This window comes from Schistocerca nitens, chromosome 6, assembly GCF_023898315.1.
Source record: "Schistocerca nitens isolate TAMUIC-IGC-003100 chromosome 6, iqSchNite1.1, whole genome shotgun sequence".
NCBI lineage: Eukaryota > Metazoa > Arthropoda > Insecta > Orthoptera > Acrididae > Schistocerca > Schistocerca nitens.
In genome coordinates, this window is record NC_064619.1 from 465,290,729 (window position 1) to 465,315,140 (window position 24,412).

Sequence of the window (24,412 nt, forward strand, 5' to 3'; positions counted from 1 at the left end):
ACCATTTGAAATGACTAATCTTTCCTAAAAGAATATTTGTTATATATCTCAGTTTTGGCGGTTGCTATTGCTATTGGTATTGGTTGCTATTGGTCGGTCAATACAGAGACGGTTAATCCTGGTTTTTGAATGAGGCTGGAATTGCTGCCCGATGATGTCCGATACTGCTCGACTGGAGACAGATCTGGTGATCGAGCAGACCAAACCAACATGTCGACATTTTGTAGAGCACTTTGGGTTACAACAGCGGTATGTGGCAGAGCGTTATCGTGTTGGATAACACAGGCCGGAGTGCTGTTCATGACTGGCGTACTGTATTGCAGTCAAGGTTCATGGGGTGACCACAAGTGTGTTCGTGCTCTCATACGAAATCGCACCCCAGACCGCAATATCGCAGAAGGAACATCGAGCTTTTCGTACCCCTACTACACTGTCTCATTCTTACTGGTTGTAGAGTTGATAAATGTGTCTTGACTAACGTCAACTCACCTCGTTCAATCTCAAAGGTAACTATCGCTCACGAAATTTTCAATGTGTATTTAAAACAAACATGATTTGCATTCTCATAGTGGCGCTACTGTGTTGTTTCAGCGTTTTTCCGTCAGTGTATGCGGAATAAATGTACCTATTGCTCATGTGATCAGTCTCAGTGACAAATCTTCCATTTTCATGACGGAGAGATCCAGGGAAAGATATAGTAAGTTAATAAACCAGAAAATGTGTTTGTGGTATTACACAAACGGACATAGAAAAATGGTGACTGTTCGCGTGTGAAAACATTTAAACATATTACGTGAATGCGGGATCGAGAATACGAACGTGCGACGTCGCTTCGAAGCGATGCTATAACCTGAAAAGCTGCAAAATACATTTAACTTATTCAAAGTTTTATTTCAGTGCTCGTTTAACCATTTCTGTCGTCATTCCTATAAAATTTTGCGCTCTGTTGCCTCTGTGTTGGTCATAGGGTATGCTAACAACAATGCTATGTCACCTAAACTGTCGAGGACCGTTGCCTAGCAATTACTTCCGTATTCTCTCGAGTACTACAAGTGCCTATCCGAATTCGCTGTTTGAGTTACTGAGTGAAAGAAGCTTCAGCTTTGATTCAAATGTTGTAGAGTGAATTTTGTGTTTCTAGAACAACTATCGAAACATTTTAAAGTTCTTGGGGAGCTTTAGAAGCTTTGAACGAAGCGAACACCCAGTTTCACAACCGAGGAGCATTGTACCTGCAAGAGGTATGAGCTATTCGCGTATCTGTCAATTATTTATTCACTTTTCGGAATCATCTGCAGTTAGAATATCGTAGAAGCTTTTAATTGTCTGTGTACTTAGTGGAGAAATACTAGCAGGTTGAAGCATGTGGTAGAGTGTGATGTGATTACACAATCTGATGTTAGTAACAGTATATCACGTGAAACACCATTTTGTTTCAATTTTTTATGAAGATTCAAATATTAAGTACTTGCTTTTTCAGACACATTCCTATGCTTTCTGTTTGGCGTAGTTAATGCACTTTCATTTTGTGTTCTCAAACTAATTTCTTAGTTTCTCACTGGCAAACATGTCAAGCACATTGGCCTTTTCCACCCGTTTGCTTTGACCCATGACATCCAATGTGACGTCCTGACCTTATGTTGAATTGGATGTAAGCGGACTGTTATAAAAAGTTAGCCTGTGGTTGGGTTACTTACCAGTGTAATCTGCGATGTATGTAAACTATGCTGTTATTCCAAATACGTCGCGACATGCGAGGGTTCGGTTTGGGTGGAACCTGAGACCACAGAACAAACTGCCGTTGAGAAACCAGTAACGATTATATTTTTATTTTGTTTTCTGACAAATATTTGTCTGTTTCTTTCTGCATATCGCACGATTTCCAGGGTAAGGGTGGGGAGGACCTTCAGAGCAGAAGGTAAATTTTTGTGAGTGGACCGATTAGCGATTATGATTATCATTTGATTCTTATAGGTATTTAGCTGTCTTTTTTACATGGGAAGTTCGTCGAGAGTGAGGTTAGCCCTAACGAAATTGCATTGCTGGTGGTAATGTTATTGATAATTTTTTAATTTACAAATATTTGGCCATTTTTCGAATGTGACTCTTTGAGACGCTGCGCTTATGAAATCCACGGTTCCTAAGAGGCTAAAATTGTTTTTACCGGTCGCTCACTCTCGCGCTGCAAATTTTTTTTTTTTTTTTTTTTTTTTTTTGTGGTTCGTAGTATTTGTTTAGCTGAATTAGATCGAGGTTTTGGTATTGTTTGGTGAATTATTTGTTTTCCGATTTTGAGCTGTTTATTTTTGTTTGTAGTGGGATTCCAGTTTTTTGTACTTTTCTTTCGGTTTATTCTAAAGGAATTTGTGTATATAATTTTTCGATAAAGGTGATGTTATGTAGGTGTTGTTTAGTATCCCTGTTCTCGCTTTAGGAATAGAATTCACACGAAATATGATAACAATTCTCCATGTGTATGTCTTTTTCTTTTGTTCGCATTATTCTGGAGAAAAACATGTGCGTCATCCTTGCATAATGAGGTTCGTGTCTGTGTATGTGTGTGTGTGTGTGTCTGTGTGTGTGTGTGCGTGTGCGTGTGTATGTGTGTTCGGGGTGTGTCTTGTTTATATATACTGCGATACCATATGTGTGTTACTTTTTAAATTTTTAGGTTTATCACGGAAAGGTTCCAATGCGATACTTTTCGATTATGTAGTTTTGTGGAGCTGAGTGTGATATCGCTGTCGTCCTTTGAGCTACAGGTCAAGCGAAGTATCTGATTCCAGTTCTGCCACTTTTGCAGTTTTTCATTTTATGGTAGACACATTTGTAGAGGATCTGTTATCGATGTCTGTTAAAGATATATAGGTACAGCTTACGCTGCGATTAGGCTTGTTTCTTTATGTTTTCGTTTGCCTTATTCCGGAAGAATGTTTATGTGTGTGCGTGCTATTTTCCAGTTATGTTTTTTTGTGGAGGTGTCTAGTACCACCGTCTTCATTTCATCTGTATTGGCCAAGCGAGCTATTCGAAACCAATTTTGTGTTTCCTATGTATTTTCGTTCGGTTTATTCTAGAGAAGTTCTTAAATGTTCTCAGGTTTAGTAAAATTTTTAGTATGGCCCCATCCACAACTCTCCCATTCCTGCGATCGTCCTGATTTTTCATTTCATTTCATATGGTGATTCAAATAGTTCCCATGGTTTTTTGTTTGTTAAGAAGTACGTTATACAATACACAACGGTATATTTTAACAGGAACGATCTATTTCGGTCTAGGACCAGACCATCATCGTGTCCAAAAACTTTCTCAGCTATCCGTCTGAGTAAATGGAATCACAGTTTCAGATGTACATTGTTCCGTCATTGATACTAGCTGTACATTCATAACATTACGTCCATTTAACCTCGACAACGTTTTTTCACAATATTCCATATATATAGATATTATCAGTGATGGAGCTTTGTACATCTGCTAAATGCTGTTCCAATTAAACAAACGCACAGAAGAGATGGTTTTTGGACCCGATGATTTTCTGGTTCTAGACCGAAATCGAGCTTCTGTAATACAATATGCCGTTACAGCTGTGTGCTGCATGTGGCAGTTCCTAACATTCGTTAAAGCTGTACAGCACCACCTACGCAAAATGTTTTATGTTTGTTTTTGATTGTGATTGTCTGTATTGCTGTCGCCGTCTTGAAGAATGTCATTGGGCTCTTATTAAATGTTATCTGTGGTTGTCGTAGTATCTCGTGTAAACTATCCACTTTACTCCAAATATGAGGCGTGGGTCAGAGCAGACGTATAGAATTGTAGCATGCTCTATTCCTTTCAGTTGCTAAGATTCACAACGACAACGATGTTATCGATCTTTGTCGCTTGTCGATTACACATTCATAGTGTCTGTAGTCATAACAGGGTCATGCTCCTGGAATATTCTTCCGTCTGCGAAATGGAACATATTTTGGAAACTGATGCCAACTGTTTTGTGTCATATTGAGCTGACCTTCCACCGTAACAAAGGAGTATAACTCTCTTATTGGTTAAATAAACTGAATTAAGTTCTTGGAGTATTTTCAATTGGTAAATTCTTTGTGAATTTATTAGTTATTCGGGCGTTTTCATCCTTTAGACACTGCTGTATATCTTTCAACAGCAAGGCATGAATATTTCGTCTGGCATATATTTAAATTACTAAAAATTTTACAGCAATTCTTGTTTACCTATTGATATCAAAAAATGGTTCAAATGGCTCTGAGCGCTATGGGAATAAGCTTCTAAGGTCATCAGTCCCCTAAAACTTAGAACTACTTAAACCTAACTAACCTAAGGACATCACACACCTCCATGCCCGAGGCAGGATTCCAACCCGCGACCGTAGCGGTCGCGCGGTTGCAGACTGAAGCGCCTAGAACCGCTTGGCCACAACCGCCGGCACCTATTGATATCGACGTTCCTATAAAATAATGTGCTCTGTATTTGCTATTAGTGGGGTTTCTATTTAATGTTGATCACAGGGTATGCTAACAACAATGCTATGTCACCTAAACCGTCGAGGACCGTTGCCTAGCAATTACTTCCGTATTCTCTCGAGTACTAGAAGTGCCCATACGAATTCGTTCGGTGAGTTATTCAGTAAAAGGAGCTTCATCTGATTCAATTGTTGTAGCGTTGAAGTTTGTGTTTCAAGAACAACTAAGGAAACTTTCTAAAGTTCTTGCGAGGCTTTAGAATCGTTGAAGTAAGCTAACGCCCAGCTTCAGAGGCGAGGTGCATTGTACCCACAAGAGGTATGAGCCATTCACTTAAATGTAACCTATTTATTTACCACACAAAGCCATCTGCAGTTAGAATATCGTACAAGCATTTAAATGATTGCGAATTTAGTGGATAAGCACTAGCAAGTTGAAGTTTTACGACGGACCGTGTTATGATTTCGGAAAACGTAATTAGTACAGTGTAGTATGTGAAAGATCACTTTGTCTTAATTTTTCATACAGGTTCATAAATTATGTGCCTGACTTGTAGAGACGAACCACTTTACTGAGTTTCTAACGAAGTTCACTGACGTTTGTCATTCCTTCACAGATTAATTACTCAGTTTCCAATGATAAGGGTCACCAACCTCCTTGCTTCTCAATTGTACATACATGTTGGCTGTAATCATTGCACAGTCGTGCCACTGGAACGTTCTTCCGTCTGTGAAGAACATGACGCTTTGGAAACTGATGACAGCTGTGTAGAGTAACATTTAGTCTGTAACAAAAGAGTTTTCGTCTCCTGTTGCTTCAGGAAATTGACTTAATATCTTGTAATGTAGTTAGTTGTTAAATCCATTGGGAGTTGATTAGCTATTCAGGTTTTTCATTAGATACTGCTGGATATCCCCAGGTCGCAAAATACTATTATTTTGTGGTACATACAATGATTTATTTAAACTTTTTCAGCACTACTCGTTTACTCATTCTTATCGACGTTGCTAAACAGTGTAGAGCTCTGCAGCTACTGGCGTTGCTGTTTAATGTTGTTCACAGGATCTGCTAACACCGATGCTATGTTACCTGAACCGTAGAGGACCGTTGCCTAGCAATTACTTGCGTATTCACCCGAGCACTAGCAATAACGATAAGAATTCGTCGTGTGAGTTACTGAATTAAAAAGGCTCCAGTTTTGATTCATATATAGTATTGTTACACTTTGTGTTTCGAGTTCAAATTAAGAAACATTTTAATGTTGTTGAGCACTTCTAGAATGTTTGAACGAAGCCAACGCCCAGCTTCAGAAGCGAGGTGCAATGTATCCGGGAGTATGAACTACTGACTTGAGTGTCTTCTGTTTACTTACCGTATAGATTGGTTCTAATGGCTCTGAGCACTATGGGACTTAACGTCTATGGTCATCAGTCGCCTAGAAATTAGAACTACTTAAACCTAACTAACCTAAGGATGGCACACAACACCTAGTCATCACGAGGCAGAGAAAATCCCTGACCCCGCCGGGAATAGAACCCGGGAACCCGGGCGCGGGAAGCGAGAACGCTACCGCACGACCTCGAGCTGCGGACTACCGTATAGAATCAGATGCACTTTCAATATCGTATAAGCTTATAAATGACTGGATGTGTAGCGGCGAAGTACTGGAACACTGAAACGTTACAACGTAGTGTGATGTGAAGTCGCGGTATGGAAAAAAAAAAAAAAAACAGTTCCATTCACATTCCAGTACATTGTTTCAATACGTCATGCAGCTACAAAGGTTACGAGGGAGCGTGACTTATAAGGACAGATCTCTTTGCTGAGATTTTCACAATTTTAGTTGCTGGAATCGTCTATTCTTTTTCTTATTATTTAATTTCACAATGAGAGCAGTGTCACCTATCTCTGTCACCAAATCTGTTATATTCTACCTTCTGTGCAGAAGGAGGCAATACATAAACAAGTTCCAGCTGCGTGCAGTCATAATGAGTTGACATGGCACCATATCAAAAGTATTTTCTCTTTCTGTTACTCAAAGAAATGAAATTAATACCTTTCAACATCGTTAAATGTTAATTCCATTGGGAGTTTACGAGGTGTACTGGCATTTTCTTAATTCAAATGTCGCTGGTAAAAATTTCAATCGTAAATATGGTTGTTACGTCGTACATGTTGTTGAATAGTTCACATGGCGCTGAAGAGTGATTCCAGGCTTAGTGTTGAACTTAGGTTGTTCATTTACCTGCCAAAAAGAAGGAAAGACGCAGACCGGTGAGAATACACTGACTCAGACAACGAGATTTGTAAAAATCGAAATCTCCTCAGACTCTCCGGAGAGATTTGGGATTTAAACCACCACTCTGTTGCTTAGATTATTTACTAGTAACTTCATATCACCAACAAGATGTTCCCTTAAGTACACACTAATTAAATTACCTATCCTGCCTCACGGTGCCATATTGAAGGAACGGATGGTAGTAACCAAATCGCGGCGTAATGTCTGTCCAAATTCGAAGTTTAAATAACTAAACTTGGTGTATATCTGAAACTAGTGTAGCGATGCACTGTCTTGCTAATAGTACTGTCTGTCTGTCTAATAGTGATAGCCTTAAATAACTACTATCGAAACAAAAATATTCATTGCATAATAAATGTACCTCGTAATGAACACACCCTTGGCTGTCATCGAGAACTAGTGTTATTTTAATTCATGTGTTAGGAATTAGTAAAAGGTAATTAAAATACCAGTCATAAATGGATAATATTTTTCAAGTAAAACAATGATATTTAATCGATCTGGATGTTACAGATAATTTGTAACACTGACAACTCTTATAATAACAGAAGTTAAATTTAAAGACTTGACATCATGGTCTCAAGTTTTTCCTTGCGATACACTTGTGAAACATCAAAATAAGATTTACTCGTGGACACGGTATGGTCGTGTCTAACGTGCTGCCCGTTATCGTTGCAGCGATGTTCCGAAGCATGAAGACGTTATTCACCCGGTTTGTGGGAGGGGAGAAAGACGAAGGTCTGCGACTGGACGAGACCTTGGTCGCTGCTCGAGGTAGCTTTGAGGTGAGCCACGTCACGTTGCATTACTGATGTCATAATAAGCAAAGCACTAAAGTTTCAGAGCTACTTTATTGTCGATAGGGTAGTCAAAAGGTATTACAGAATGACATGATTTACTGTAAATGAATCTGTGGTTCGCTATAAACATCCCATGTGACAATTCATTATGAATAATACCTGTACGACAGGAACCTCTACTAGACTATTGACTATGACGATTGTGTGTTGGTTTCCGTGAAAGAAAGCAGTACGTTCATGGGAAGAGTGAAGTTCAGTGTGCTAAAACAGTAAAAATTCAAGAAAGAATTAAAATGTAAGAAATGTCTAAAACCTTACCTACACACACACACACACACACACACACACACACACACACACACACATACACATACAAAGGCGCGCGGCTACACACACATAATTACAATAATTATATTTAATAACATTTCCATACCTGATCGTAAAAGTGATTGCGTTTCACTAGTTTAGTAAAATGATCTAAAGTACTAACTAAGAAACTTATTACGTCAGAACAGGACGTGATGGCTGGGTGCTGTGTGATGTCCTTAGGTTGGTTAGGTTTAAGTAGTTCTATGTTCTAGGGGAGTGATGACAATAGATGTTAAGTCCCATAGTGCTCAGAGCCATTTTAAACATTTTTTGAGATCAGGCCTCTGAAGCCCCAACGGTACTGACCGACCGCCACATGACACTCAATACGTAGGCTTCACTGGCTGCAGATATGGAAAGATTATTGCCCGTTTTCGTGACCGTATCTAAAATACAGCCACAGATGAACGTCACTGGCGAATGGATGGATTTCTTCATCACTGGCGGGAAACGGAGTGACCGGAAAAAGATTTCATATATTGTCGGTTACATCCAAGGCGATGCAGCTGTCTGGGCATACAATCAATCTGACGTATGTACCACGTACAGTGAATTTGAGCGTGCCTTTCTGAACAAATTCTGGTCGCAATCCGTCCAGGAGCGACTCAGAAGACAAATTTTAGAACCTGAAACTTTTAACAGTAAAAATGGTAACTTACGCAGATATTTTGAAAAATATTTGAACATGGGACATTTTTTGGACGAACCAGTCGCAACACGTGATATACTCCGTGCGTTAAAGGCCAAATTGCCTTTCAACATTAAAGAAAAACTCTGACATATTCCGGATGACGATCCAGATTATTTTTTAACAGCTTTAGATTCGGTTGACATGTTACTAGAAGATCAGCGCTTCGCGCGGCAAAACAGCAGCCACAATGTTTATACTAGTGGTATGCAAAACATGCAGGCTTGCCAACTCAATTCTGGCGCGCCCACAGTTGGATACGCGGTACAGCAAAATCAGCAAACTCACATGCCGTCTCAATACGGAAATCAAAATCAACACGCGTATTCCAATACAAACAACAGTTACAACAGTAATAACACTCCATGCGGCAATCCATACAAAAGGCACCGCGGTAATAACAACAACGGTAGCAACGGATACAAATGTAACAACAAAAACACAAACAGAAATAGAAATAATAATAACTACGAGCCAAGACAGCATCAAGGCTGGACTCGTAGCGATCAATACTTTCATTCAAACACTGCTATACCACAGCAGCCACCAGGACAAAATTGGAGCATACCTTACGACCGACAGGTAAGTCATAATACGCAACTGCAACAACAACCGCAAAAGTTTGGAGATCATAACAGGCAATATCCGAATGTGAATATAATAGAAGCGACACCTGATGCACAGTCTCAATCTGTGTCAGTACCTAATACAAATGCTAACCCAACAAACTAGAAACAGTCACTTCTATGCCCCGGGTCGTGGCTGAAGAATTCTTGGGGGGCGACTTCAGTGTTAATCAGTTATTTGACACCACAATTGAACAACAAAATATTGATATGCCTAATAATTCTAAACAAAAACTACCTGTTTTATTTATAAGATACAACCACAATGACAATATATCAGATGAACTTTTGCAAGACAGTACACAATGTCGTTCAAACACAAATGAAATTGTTTTAGCATCTACTACTGGTGTAGTAGGTGGGATTCCAACTACTATTATCTTAGATACAGGTGCAGCTGTGAGCGTTTTGTCTTTTAATTTCTATAGAAAGATGTGTGAATTGGAGCCTGTGCCTGAGTTTCCCGCCCAAAACTGTAAAATAACTACTGCTCTAGGTAATAAGTCATGTAGGGTTAAGAAGCAAGTTTTTGTAAACATTAAAATAGGTAATGCAACCGTACAATGGCCATTCCTGGTTGTACAAAACCTTGTGACAAATTGCATATTAGGAATAGATATTATGAGCGAGAAGGACTGCATTATAGACTTCTCCAAAGGTAAATGTATTTTAAATGATAAAGGCAGTGTAATTATTATTGATTTGGACAGGAGAACTCTAAAGCGTGACAAACACTGTACAGGGTACAAGGTTCAGTTAGTACTTGACAATGACATTCAAGACACGCACACACACTCATCTGACACAGAGCTAATGGACTTGAAAACATTGCTTGATCATAAGATAAATGAAGCTACAGCTCTCAGTGTACATGAACGTATAAAACTACAGGAAGTGTTATCCAAATATTTACAAGTTTTTACCAAACGATTAGGTGTTATCAACACGTATGTTTACAAGATTGAAGTTAAGCCTCACATGATCTTCTACCACAAAACATATAACGTACCGTTATCTCAACGACCTGCTGTGTGGCAAGAACTAAAACAAATTACAACATAGATAATAAGTAGTACAGAAATTTTCATTTCAGCTGTACCAGTGACGCAGTTGAAGACAGAATAACTTTTCTTTCAACGCCGCGGCACTACCAAGAAGACTTAATATTAAGGTAAAATTTATGATTACGTAGCAGTGGATGATATATTAATTTTTCACGGAACATTTGTGACTGTAGGTACCACTGACTTGGTATGACACCTGACGAACCGACATACGTCATCTGTGAAGCGATCTTTTACTTCGAGAAATAGATTAGACGCACATCTCTCAGCAAGAAAAGCATCTACCAGTAGCCAAGGCTACACAGACACTATACACACACGCACAAAACGCGAGGAATCTAACAGTTTTCCTTCTCTTATTATTTTGAATATTTATTAAGTAGTGAAAACGCCTGGTCTTGTCTAACGTGCTGCCCGTTATCGTTGCAGCGATGTTCCGAAGCATGAAGACGTTATTCTCCGGGTTTGTGGGAGGGGAGAAAGACGAAGGTCTGCGACTGGACGAGACCTTGGTCGCTGCTCGAGGTAGCTTTGAGGTGAGCCACGTCACGTTGCATTACTGATGTCATAATAAGCAAAGCACTAAGGTTTCAGAGCTACTTCATTGTCGATAAGGTGGTCAAAAGGTATTACAGACTGTCACGATTTACTGTAAATGAATCTGTGGTTCGCTATAAACATCCCATGTGACAATTCATTATGAATAATACGTCTAAGACAGGAACCTCTACTAGACTACTGACTATGACGATTGCGTGTTGGTTTCCGTGAAAGAAAGCAGTACGTTCATGGGAAGAGTGAAGTTCAGTGTGCTAAAACAGTAAAAATTCAACAAAGAATTAAAATGTAAGAAATGTCTAAAACCTTACCTACACACACACACACACACACACACACATACACATACAAAGGCGCGCGGCTACACACACATAATTACAATAATTATATTTAATAACATTTCCATACCTGATCGTAAAAGTGATTGCGTTTCACTAGTTTAGTAAAATGATCTAAAGTACCAACTAAGAAACTTATTACGTCAGAACAGGACGTGATGGCTGGGTGCTGTGTGATGTCCTTAGGTTAGTTAGGTTTAAGTAGTTCTATGTTCTAGGGGACTGATGACCATAGATGTTAAGTCCCATAGTGCTCAGAGCCATTTTAAACATTTTTTGAGAACAGGCCTCTGAAGCCCCAACGGTACTGACCGACCGCCACATGACACTCAATACGTAGGCTTCACTGGCTGCAGATATGGAAAGATTATTGTCCGTTTTCGTGACCGTATCTAAAATACAGCCACAGATGAACGTCACTGGCGAATGGATGGATTTCTTCATTGCTGGAGGGAAACGGAATTTGCTGTTCACTCAGCAACACACCAAAGCCTTCAACCTCGTCTCCAGAGAAACACAAGTTTTTTAAAATTTCCCATATCTCGACTTCAAGTAAAATAAATGGCTGGTCTCCTCTTAAATTCACTTCTGCCTTCTGATCAAAAGATAATGTGCACAGAAAATATGGCGTATAAGAATATTTACGCCACAGCCATAACAAATTTAATTGTCTTCGCACCAGACTATGAAGACATTAGTTAGACATGAGACATTAGTTAGAAATGTAGCCTATTCAGATAGGAGTCAGAGTAACTTCAGTGTGTGACTATGAAGACATTAGTTAGAAATGAGACATTAGCTAGAAATGTAGCCTATTCAGACACGAGTCAGGGTAACTTCAGTGTGTGAAAGTGATATATATAAGGTCGGACTTGGTCTGATGACTGGGCAGTCACGCCTATTCCAACAGTCGTACGCCTTTCTCACCTGCAGGATAATGGCACGTTGTCTCGATTGGTTAGTTGCCTACAGGCCTCCTTGGCTGCATGATATGCTCGCTCTTTTCCCCACAGCCCACAGGCTCCTGCTTCTCTCCTCTATGTTACTGGCATATTATATTCCCACTTCTGGCATTAGATATGAAGAAGTTGATAGTCTAGTCGGTTAAATGGTTGCAACATCTCTGCTGACGGCCATTAAAATTAACACTGACCAACCGGGCAGTTGTGTCTGGCATTAGTCAAGAATGCCTGGACTATGGTGCTGATACGGAGGTGCTTGAGAATGGAAAAGACCCTAACAAATTGTAGAGAATTATGCTGAAATTTCTTGTAAGAGCAGAGCTTCACGTAACATGCGGACAAGACAAGTGACTGGCTAAAGACAACATTGCAAACCATCTGGTTACTCTACGAGTAACTGTCAGTAAAAATTGTCACAGTCCCACTTAATTCCTTTCCAGAGATGGAAACCACTAGAACAAAGAATAAAAATGTCAATGGCGACGCTATACCTTGAATAATTCCTCTGTAGCCCTCTGTCGTTCTAGCTTAACAGTTCGCCCATAACATAATGGTAGCTATTACAGCCAAACAGTGTATACTCACTATCGCTATCTACAGGCCCATACATTCTTAATAAATGTTACACTTCGTAACACCTGTACATATTATGAAGTATCGCTATATCTGAATTATAAAAGTATTCTTTATGATAAAACAAATATGTTCTTTTCCAACAGGAGCCTCAGTTTACACTTGTCGTGTTCTTTCTCGAGCTGCTGCAGAAACGGCTGCAGGAAGAAGAAGAAATCCGTGCTGCTCCGGTGAGTGTAAATTAGTTCAGTATAGGGAATAATGTCATTAGGTTTCAACGTGTACTATTCGTCTTATTTTCAGATCAATACTCTCTTACGAAGGTGACAGTAGTTAGTGCCTTGCTTCGGGTGTTTTAGCGAGTTGTTAGGATTTGTGCAAAATGCTTCGATGACCTTGACTGGAGTGCAGCGACCTTTGCCGTTATGTGCACTCGATCCCTGGACTCCCATCTAGTCAGGGAATGTCATACGACCTGAAAGATACGGCTCGGTGGGTCGTTGAAATATTCTGCATACAACAGGAACAACAACTCGGCATAACTCCCAGAAGTACTTCAATAACCAATTACGCAAACAAAAGACTTGTGCATCATGGGACATTAGTATTTGTTTAGTATTATTAATTGGTCAGACATGGACTGATTAGTGATAATACTTGAATAGTAAAATCGATCATTGTATAAATATTATCAATATATGTAACTAGCAAAATTATTGATAAATGTAGCACTTCAGAATAAGCGGCCATGTTAGAATCTAGCACCTGTTCCGTATTACTCCACATGTTGGATATCAGGAAACTAATAAGTTCTTTTCCAACAGGAGCGTCAGTTTACGCTTGACGCGTTTTTTCAGGAGCTACTGCAGAGACGTCTGCAGTGAGAAGAGGAAAGCCACACTGCTACGGTGAGTGAAACATCGATCTGCAGACTTTAGTTTCTATGTGTATTTCCGGTTTCATGGCCACATTGTAACTCCCTTCAGAACGGTAACTTGCGTTTGCGTTATTTTTCCGAATCTACATTTGTACGTTTTTAACATCACGGAAATGCTGCCTGCTTAGGTACGGAGACAAGGCTACAACATGCAAAATTCTGTTGTACTGAGCTGTGGGTGGCTATCACGATGCTTGCAATACTATTCTTCTATAACGGTATTGAATTGTGAGCGGATACGCAACCTTTTTCGACAGTGTATTATTTCGCCCTACCATTGCTAGGTTCTACGTAATCTTAAGAATGAACGGTACAATATGGTTTCCTGCCCTTTCGCAGTATGGAGGGAGTTTCGGCAAATATTCTTATCTCCTCCCATCCATGAAAGAGTTATCAAGTTTTCAGTATAGTTTCACGTTGATCAACGTATGCTGGTCTTTTGGTTCTGTTTATTACACTGCATCAAGGTTTACTTTTCTGTCATGCCGGCCGCGGTGGCCGTGCGGTTCTGGCGCTGCAGTCCGGAATCGCGGGGCTGCTACGGTCGCAGGTTCGAATCCTGCCTCGGGCATGGGTGTGTGTGATGTCCTTAGGTTAGTTAGGTTTAAGTAGTTCTAAGTTCTAGGGGACTTATGACCTAAGATGTTGAGTCCCATAGTGCTCAGAGCCATTTGAACCATTTTTTCCTGTCATATAATAATCCATAACCCCCTCGGAATTTCAATTCAACGTTTTGGAAACTTGTTTAAGAAACTCTACTTTCTGGCATAAGAGCATATACAACAACCGTAGTTGCCTTAGTTGCTTTATGCGTAGAACGTAGTTCAGTATAATGGTCAGTATAAATGTAGAAATATTCTCATACTTGTGACAGCCACCTGCCATCATGATACAATGATCAGATGGAACTGTACTCAGGGAACAGGATAGAGGCAAACAGTCATTGCTGGTAATTCTCACATTCAAATTCTTGTTTATAATACTTAGCAATCGTAAGTTAATGAGAGGGTGAGACAGAAACTCCCTTCACTATACCCGTATCTGGGACGCAAAACAATCTATAAAATATATTGTCATTGCACTCTTTTACTACACTTGTGCCAATAGTTATAAACTAGTAACTCCATTTCGTGTCTATTTTACAGTCACAACAGTATCGATACAGAAATCGACCCTATATTAGCCTCAGGTCCTACAATAATTTTGCAGTTTTCTTTACATATATCAACCCACCATAATGTGATCACGTTTTTAATTCTGAAATATAAATTTGTCGACAGGTCACTCCAGTGGCCTCCCCGCCAACCCACGGAGGCTCAACACCCCACACCATGCAGCTCTTCATAGCCACCAAATCGTATGCTGCCTGTTGGGGGCGCGTGGAGACGGCCGTGTGGCTGCTAAACTATTCGACCACGATACCGTGGCCAATATCACCTGAATCCAAAGTTGCCGCTTCAATAAAACTTCGGCTTAATGGGATAATATAGTCTCGTTATTTATTTTAGTTCTAGTGAGGTGGCATATGGTAACGCAAGGGCCTCGCATTTGGATTGACAGTGGTACACGTCAATAACTCGTCCATCAACATCTATGGTTTCAGTGGTTTCTTTAAGCAGATTAAGGAAACTGCAAGGATGTTTCCCTCGTAATTCGACTCGTACGATTTTCTCCACAATACGAGCTCCGTTTGTTATTACCTCTTCTTCGATGCACATTAGGTCGGAATAATTCTTACATCTTTTCTTTATTAAGATATTGATTTGAGCAATTTTTTTTAAAGCTATTGTAATATTGGTGCACCAATACAAGCATTTAGAACCCACAGATCTTGCCTTTCAAAATTTGCAAAGTAAGTTCATCAGCAAATTCATTCAAACGAATAACACGTAAAAGAGTAATGTGAGTAAAAGATCCCTGCATCTAGGGATAACAAGTTAGTGCCTGTCATTCCGACGGTTACTTATTAACTCAGTGCGCCACATGTAATGTAACCGTAAACTATGCAGAAACTACACCATAATCAACATTTGATGTCGTCAGTATACAATGTTATCGGCACTCGGTTAGTTTGTTTTCATTAATAACCCCATACTTGTTCCTGCAAAACTATATGTTTCCGAAATAGAAGGTACGTTGACACACTAAGCAACTGGTCATAAAAGTACCATTTGCGACTAGGAAACATAAGTTAAAGCACTCTTAGTGTAATCTAACTCATGCTGTATTTCATTGTACTCCATCGTGCGAACAATAGTTTGTTAGCATAGTGATGCAACTACAAACAAGTGAACGAAGCATTTGTGCTACGGACGCATGGCTCGGCCGTAAGACCTATACACAATTCACAGAGCGTGCATGACCATTACCGCTTATATCGCAGACGTCGCTTCTTATTTCGTACCCTTTCCCCTGTGATTTCTAATACTTTACCTTTCACTTTGAGCACTGTAGTAGTGTCAGAGAAGAAACGTCTGTAGCAGGAGACTCATTTTTACTTTTCCTTTCCATTTCCCCGAAAGTAATGAGTTGGTGCACGTCTCACAGAAAATTGCAAATATCAAAAGAGGTGGGGAAATGAATGCGCAATCGATTTGCGCAAGCTCAGTGAATAAGAGGATCAATGTTAATCACAAGGGATTTGCACGAACGGTATATTAACATTGACCCACGCACCTTTTCCCGTATTCTAATTATAAAATATTGATCAAAACACTTCATTCCATGATCCAAAAGAAAGGGGGAAAAGAAAGAAAAACATTGATCTACACAGTTCCTCCCATTACTTAATTAAAAACATCGATCCACTTACTGAGTGTGCTCACACACATCGATTGCGTAGCAATAGGTAACACTGAAATGTTTCACTACATTTTCTTGTATATCATGTGTTGTAACGGTGTCCTTGGTTTGCAGATACTAGTACAGTTTCAGTAGCTACCACTCAAATAACGAGCAAATAAATCTATAATCCACTTTTACGGCAATGTTTCGCCCTTTCTTCAGAAAGTATTACTTCGAAACACGTTGTCTGCCTACTGGTCTCTCATTGGCTGTGTAACATGAACGGCTGACACGTCTTGCTCCCATAGTACATCACGGCAAGCAATGGCAACATTCCTGCTTGAAACACGTAAGTACGGCGCTGGCCCTATTCTAAACTTTTCCTGAAACATCAGTCGACGTATATAACTCAACTGAAAAACTAACCACCAGAACAAAGAGCAGAAAGTGATACCAATACAAAAAGCCAAAAATTGATGCCAATACATGCGGCCAAAAGTCGCTGAAAATGACGGAACGCGGTAACAAGAACAACATTTGGGATTACCGCACGTTCCGATTCTACACGTCTACGTTGACCTATGACGTTATATCGGGGATATAAAGCGTACTTTATTTATTATGACAACCACAGCTTTAATAGCAAGCCTCTGGCGTACTTCAAGATTACTACCACAAGATAGACCATTATGGTCGCAAACGAACATAAGAAAGATGCGAAATATTTCAGTCACTTAATGAAATGAAACTAATGAGACAACCATGGGAATTAGGGAGTTCTAGGCGGGGCAAACTAAAAATACTACAATAAGACTAACATTACTCCAAGAGAGTTACATAATCGAAAAATAACTCACGAATTCTTGCAGAATAAATCCAACCAAAAATAATAAGAAACACACAACTAGTATAGAACGTATTTCTAGACTTATGTAGCTCAAACGATGATAGTGATACCACTCCCTCTCACCCACCCCTCGCCAAAGGCCGGCCGCGGTGGCCGTGCGGTTCTGGCGCTGCAGTCCGGAACCGCGGGACTGCTACGGTCGCAGGTTCGAATCCTGCCTCGGTCATGGGTGTGTGTGATGTCCTTAGGTTAGTTAGGTTTAAGTAGTTCTAAGTTCTAGGGGACTTATGACCTAAGATGTTGAGTCCCATAGTGCTCAGAGCCATTTCAGCCAAATAAAATGAGAAGAATAAATTCAGACAGGAAGATGCATTTACAAGTAATTCCAAGTACACATATGTTGTTAATCATTGCTTACACTCGTTACTAAGATAATAATAATAAGATAAAAGACAATGTTTAAGCTCTGCCTGATTGGGAGTGTAAGCAGAGTCACAGTCGAACATATATAGTCGCGACACTCCACCTCTTTTCTGTTGCCCACCGCGATTGCAGCGCGCCATGCGGCCAGGAAGTTATACTGTAGAGATGGCCGAGATTTTGTAAAAGCGGAAGTTAATCTTAACTGTTTATATTGGTCTGTAGAATCGTTTTTACGAACAGAACCGTCTGCAACGCAATAAATTGCAGCGACAAGAAGAAGAAAGCAGTATTTTTCCCTTTTTTTAGGTTTATTATCAACCCTAGCAGGTGTGAATTGCTATATCACAGAACTTTTTATTTACGACTTTCTTCTAACCCAGAGGTATTTACTTGAGAATGTGGTGTTCCTTAAGAACCTAAAAAGTGCTAATAAACGGCAGCAGACCTGACCTTTAGCAGAAAGGCGTCGTATATTTGCTCAAGAACGTAAGTTTTCTTCGCTACACTTCCAGGGAGATCAGTGAATATGGAACGAAGGAAACCAGTATGGAATGCAATACGTACATTAGTTTATGTAGCGGACAAGCTAACACAACTGTAACGGGAGAAAAAACCCACACGTATGTGACAATAAAAGAAAAATTAGCAATAAAACTATTTCCCAACACTGAAGAAACCGATTCCACAATTGTTGCTGCATCTGAGCCACAAATGGCAAGAATCATCAACAAATGGTTCAAATGTCTCTGACCACTACGGGACTTAACATCTGAGGTCATAAGTCCCCTAGAACTTAGAACTACTTAAACCTAACTAACCTAAGGACATCACAGACATCCATGCCCGAGGCAGGATTCGAACCTGCGACCGTAGCGGTCGCGCGGTTCCGGAAGGAAGCGCCTAGAACCGCTTGGCCACCGCGGCCGGCAATCCTCAACACATCCACTTTTGCAACTAAGGTAATTACATTTACAAAGATATTTATGTGTTAAGAAGTCGATGAAGTGTAAGACTGTGTAAAACATCAGGTTCCATAAAAATTTGTTACCTGTATAGGAAAGTCTTTGGCATATTACGAACAGACAAAAAAAATATTATTCTCATCCATGAAATGTGTGTTTGTATGGTCTTGTTTTCAGTGGAGTAAGCTACAATTATACACATATTCGAAAGTACACTCCTGGAAATGGAAAAAAGAACACATTGACACCGGTGTGTCAGACCCACCATACTTGCTCCGGACACTGCGAGAGGGCTGTACAAGCAATGATCACACGCACGGCACAGCGGACACACCAGGACCCACGGTGTTGGCCGTCGAATGGCGCTAGCTGCGCAGCATTTGTGCACCGCCGCCGTCAGTGTCAGCCAGTTTGCCGTGGCATACGGAGCTCCATCGCAGTCTTTAACACTGGTAGCATGCCGCGACAGCGTGGACGTGAACCGTATGTGCAGTTGACGGACTTTGAGCGAGGGCGTATAGTGGGCATGCGGGAGGCCGGGTGGACGTACCGCCGAATTGCTCAACACGTGGGGCGTGAGGTCTCCACAGTACATCGATGTTGTCGCCAGTGGTCGGCGGAAGGTGCACGTGCCCTTCGACCTGGGACCGGACCGCAGCGACGCACGGATGCACGCCAAGACCGTAGGATCCTACGCAGTGCCATAGCGGACCGAACCGCCACTTCCCAGCAAATTAGGGACACTGTTGCTCCTGGGGTATCGGCGAGGACCATTCGCAACCGTCTCCATGAAGCTGGGCTACGGTCCCGCACATCGTTAGGCCGTCTTCCGCTCACGCCCCAACATCGTGCAGCCCGCCTCCAGTGGTGTCGCGACAGGCGTGAATGGAGGGACGAATGGAGACGTGTCGTCTTCAGCGATGAGAGTCGCTTCTGCCTTGGTGCCAATGATGGTCGTATGCGTGTTTGGCGCCGTGCAGGTGAGCGCCACAATCAGGACTGCATACGACCGAGGCACACAGGGCCAACACCCGGCATCATGGTGTGGGGAGCGATCTCCTACACTGGCCGTACACCACTGGTGATCGTCGAGGGGACACTGAATAGTACACTGTACATCCAAACCGTCATCGAACCCATCGTTCTACCATTCCTAGACCGGCAAGGGAACTTGCTGTTCCAACAGGACAATGCACGTCCGCATGTATCCCGTGCCACCCAACGTGCTCTAGAAGGTGTAAGTCAACTACCCTGGCCAGCAAGATCTCCGGATCTGTCCCCCATTGAGCATGTTTAGGACTGGATGAAGCGTCGTCTCACGCGGTCTGCACGTCCAGCACGAACGCTGGTCCAACTGAGGCGCCAGGTGGAAATGGCATGGCAAGCCGTTCCACGGGACTACATCCAGCATCTCTACAATCGTCTCCATGGGAGAATAGCAGCCTGTATTGCTGCGAAAGGTGGATATACACTGTACTAGTGCCGACATTGTGCATGCTCTGTTGCCTGTGTCTATGTGCCTGTGGTTCTGTCAGTGTGATCATGTGATGTATCTGACCCCAGGAATGTGTCAATAAAGTTTCCCCTTCCTGGGACAATGAATTCACGGTGTTCTTATTTCAATTTCCAGGAGTGTATTTCTTCATAATTATGTTGCTCATGATCATAATAATTTAATAAGTATTTAGCTAATTAACCAGAAAAATGATTAAAAACGAACTATAATTTTACCGCTGCTTTGTTTCCTCTTGGGGCACTAGAGTTGCACGAACCTTCAGATGGTAACAATTTTCTCAGCAGTGAGTGTCGTGACTGTATACAGGGTGTTACAAAAAGGTACGGCCAAACTTTCAGGAAACAGTCTTCACAAACAAATAAAGAAAAGATGTTATGTGGACATGTGTCCGGAAACGCTTGATTTCCATGTTAGAGCTCATTTTAGTTTCGTCCACCTACCCTCAATGGAGAACGTTATAATGATTTCATACGGGATACTCTACCTGTGCTGCTAGAACATGTGCCTTTACAAGTACGACACAACATGTGGTTCATGCGCGATGGAGCTCCTGCACATTTCAGTCGAAGTGTTCGTAAGCTTCTCAGCAACATATTTGGTGACCGATGAATTGGTAGACCAATTCCATGGCCTCCACGCTCTCCTGACCTCAACCCTCTTGACTTTCATTTATGGGGGCAATTGAAAGCTCTTGTCTACGCAACCCCGGTACCAAATGTAGAGACTCTTCGTGCTCGTATTGTGGACGGCTGTGATACAATACGCCATTCTCCAGGGCTGCATCAGCGCATCAGGGATTCCATGCGACGGAGGGTGGATGCATGTATCCTCGCTAACGGAGGACATTTTGAACATTTCCTGTAACAAAGTGTTTGAAGTCACGCTGGTACGTTCTGTTGCTGTGTGTTTCCATTCCATGATTAATGTGATTTGAAGAGAAGTAACAAAATGAGCCCTAACACGGAAAGTAAGCGTTTGCGGACACATGTCCACATAACATATTTTCTTTCTTTGTGTGTGAGGAATGTTTCCTGAAAGGTTGGCCGTACCTTTTGTAACACCCTGTACATTAGACTGTGATAGAGTGAAGCGTAAACTCATTATTTTCTGTTAACTTAACTTGTGGATTCAATAACGTGCCCATACTATCATAATTTACAACGCTCTCTATGAACCCAATTCAAATTACAAGCATGGCATAAGCTGACACCACTAGTACGCCTAAACAAAACAAACCCTCGCTCCGCACACGTATGTCATTCGCCACGCCAGTACATCACAGCTCAAACCCGACGGGCGATATCGAAGTCTCAAGCTGAGCCAGTTACAATGCTGTCGTATTGCCTGCATCCTATCTTTTCTACGGCAAATCACTGTACTATCAAGCTAAAGAGAAAATTCTGTAGCTCAGCACCGCAATGACTCTGATGACTGCTGCGTGTCGACGGAAGGTTCTGTCCTGAAACAACCCCTATTATTTGCTGTTCACGCACTTTTTCCTTTCAGACCGCTGTAGACAGATATCTCCCTTGCTTTTAATTGTTTGAAGATAAAGGGAAGCATGTGATGAAAACGATGTGTCCCGGTGAAATTCATAGGGCGGGCCGTACAATTTTGCCACTCCCGTACTTATCGCTTCGATCGATGTTGCCGAAAGGCTCTATACGAATAATTTTGTTTCTGTATTCAACGTACAACGCTTAACTCCGAATTTTTGAGCCTTTTTGCATCATGTTGCTGTTTCTCCAACCATTTCTAGTGTTACCAACTCACTAACAAGTAAAGAATTCGAGAAGCAGTAAACCAATTTAACATTTCTAGTTTTATACAACAGCTCTGTTTCAATATAAGCTTTCCCATTGGATCAATTTCTTACAACCACGCAGAGCGGTGAGAACTTACATATCGGAAGGAACTAAGGGATATCTTTTCTGCATGCAAATTTTTAATATTTCTAGAACAGAAATCACACATGGGAACACATTCAGTCGACAAGTTAGGTACAGATGATAGTTCCTCTTCTAACAGCAGCCTATCGCAGGTCGCTGGAGCAATGAAAGGTACTATTCGACTGAAAAAAGGGCAGGTCAATCTGGTTTTCAAGAAACCAGACGTAAAAAAATGGCTCTGAGCACTATGGGACTTAACTTCTGAGGTCATCAGTCCCCTAGAACTTAGAACTACTTAAACCTAACTAATCTAAGGACATCACACACATCCATGCCCGAGGCAGGATTCCAACCTGCGACCGTAGCGGTCGCGCGGTTCCATACTGTAGCGCCTAGAACCGCTCGGCCACTCCGGCCGGCAAACCAGACGTAACTGTAGGCCTCTATCACTGATGTTATGTCGTCGTAGAATCGTGGGGCATGTTTTACGGTCACGTGTTACGTCCATCTTGTGCATCAGGAACCCCTTCTACAGAAATCAATATGGATTCCGCAAACATAGATGCAGCGACATTCATCTCGCTGTGATAGTCCGTGAGATGCAGAGCGCCGAAGAGTGCGGTGCCCAGGTGAACGCCGTGTCCCTCGCCTTCGGTACAGCCCAGCACTGTACTTTAGTGAAGAAAGTAGAGCTTGTCGAGTAGCGGACCAGAAGCCTGGTTGCAGCACGTGTTGGCAAATATATCTCCAAACGTATAGCTTAAGGTCCGAAGGAGCTCTACAGGGCCGTTACTGTTTGCAGGACACTGGGTGTAATGGGTGTGGAAGTCCAGATATTTCTACTGGTGACTGTGGACGGCTGAAAGGCATTACATCAGTACATACATCATTTACAGACTAGTAATTATAGTTTATAATAGTAAAAGGCAAGATCGCTCGATGTGAAATTGTTTAATTCATCACCAGACTCGACAATAAGTAGGTGTCGTCCTGAGATTCTCAGATCTCCCTGAAATATAATTATGCATGATTCAGTCGAAGTTCTGAGAATTACAGTTCCGCATTTATTTGTAAAATACATAAAGCACACCGGTATATAGCTTTATTATTATATCTGGAGAAATTTCGCCGTATATCGATGACACGATTTGTAATTATGTGTCTGGGAGATCTGAGAATCGGAGGGTGACGGATGGGTACTGTCAAAAACAGGTCTTGAAATAAACTATTTGAAATCAAGCGATCTTAACTTCCAATATTATAAATTACAATATCAGATCGCCCCAAAAACATGTGTGAATTATACAATAACTATAGAAGGGACATGTAATAAGTAATGCAATACTTTCTATCTGAAAACAATTTTTCTATCCTTGATCTCAACACACCATATTATTCTTCCCTCTTTTGGCTACAAAAATCATAGTGTTCAACATAATTTCTTTCAGTATGGTGGCCTCATGCCACTTCATTGGAAGGGCCTATATACATGCGTGGTACCACAGCCAACGTCTTCCTGCATCAGTAACCCCCCATCATCCACATACTGCTTCACGCAGAGTGCCAGAGTGCATCCTACATTGAGCCAAACAGATGGAATTTGGAAGGTACAAGATCTGCACTGGAGGGTGGATGAGAAGAAACAATGAAGTGTTGTCAAGTCCTCTTGGTTGCGCGGCCATTTTGAGTACTTGTATTGTTACAGAGAAGGAGAATATCGTTTGCATTTTTGTGGCGATGAACATCCTGATGTTTCTTCAATTTCCTGATGGTAGCACAATACATTTCGGAGTTGAACGTTGCAAAATGAGGGAGGACATCAAACAGTATAACCGCTTCAGAGTGCCAGAAGACAGTTGCCATGACTTTACCCACTGCGGGTGCTGCTTTGAACTTTTTCTTCGGAAGAGAGGTGATGTACTGCCGCCCCCCCCCCCCCCCCAATGGATTCCTCGTTTGTTTCCGGATCGTATGGAAGGAGATTCGCCTGTGTTAATCTCATAACGGTCAAGTAATTCTGCACAGATGGTCTTCATTGATTTTTATGGTTTTCTGTTTGGCAGTGAGGCAGTTGGTGGCGCCACACCTTCGAGTATCCCAAATGGTGGATCAGAGTTTCAGCACTACCAACAGAGGCGTCCTGTTGTGTAGCTAGGTGTTTGGTTGTGCTCTGTCAATCTCCTCGGATGAGAGTATCCACCCATGCCAGCGATGCAAGAGTCACGGCTGTGTGCTCCTAGCGGGCTATTGGGAGATCGGACATTGTTGCGATGATGGCAGCTGTAACAAATAAAAAAATATAAAA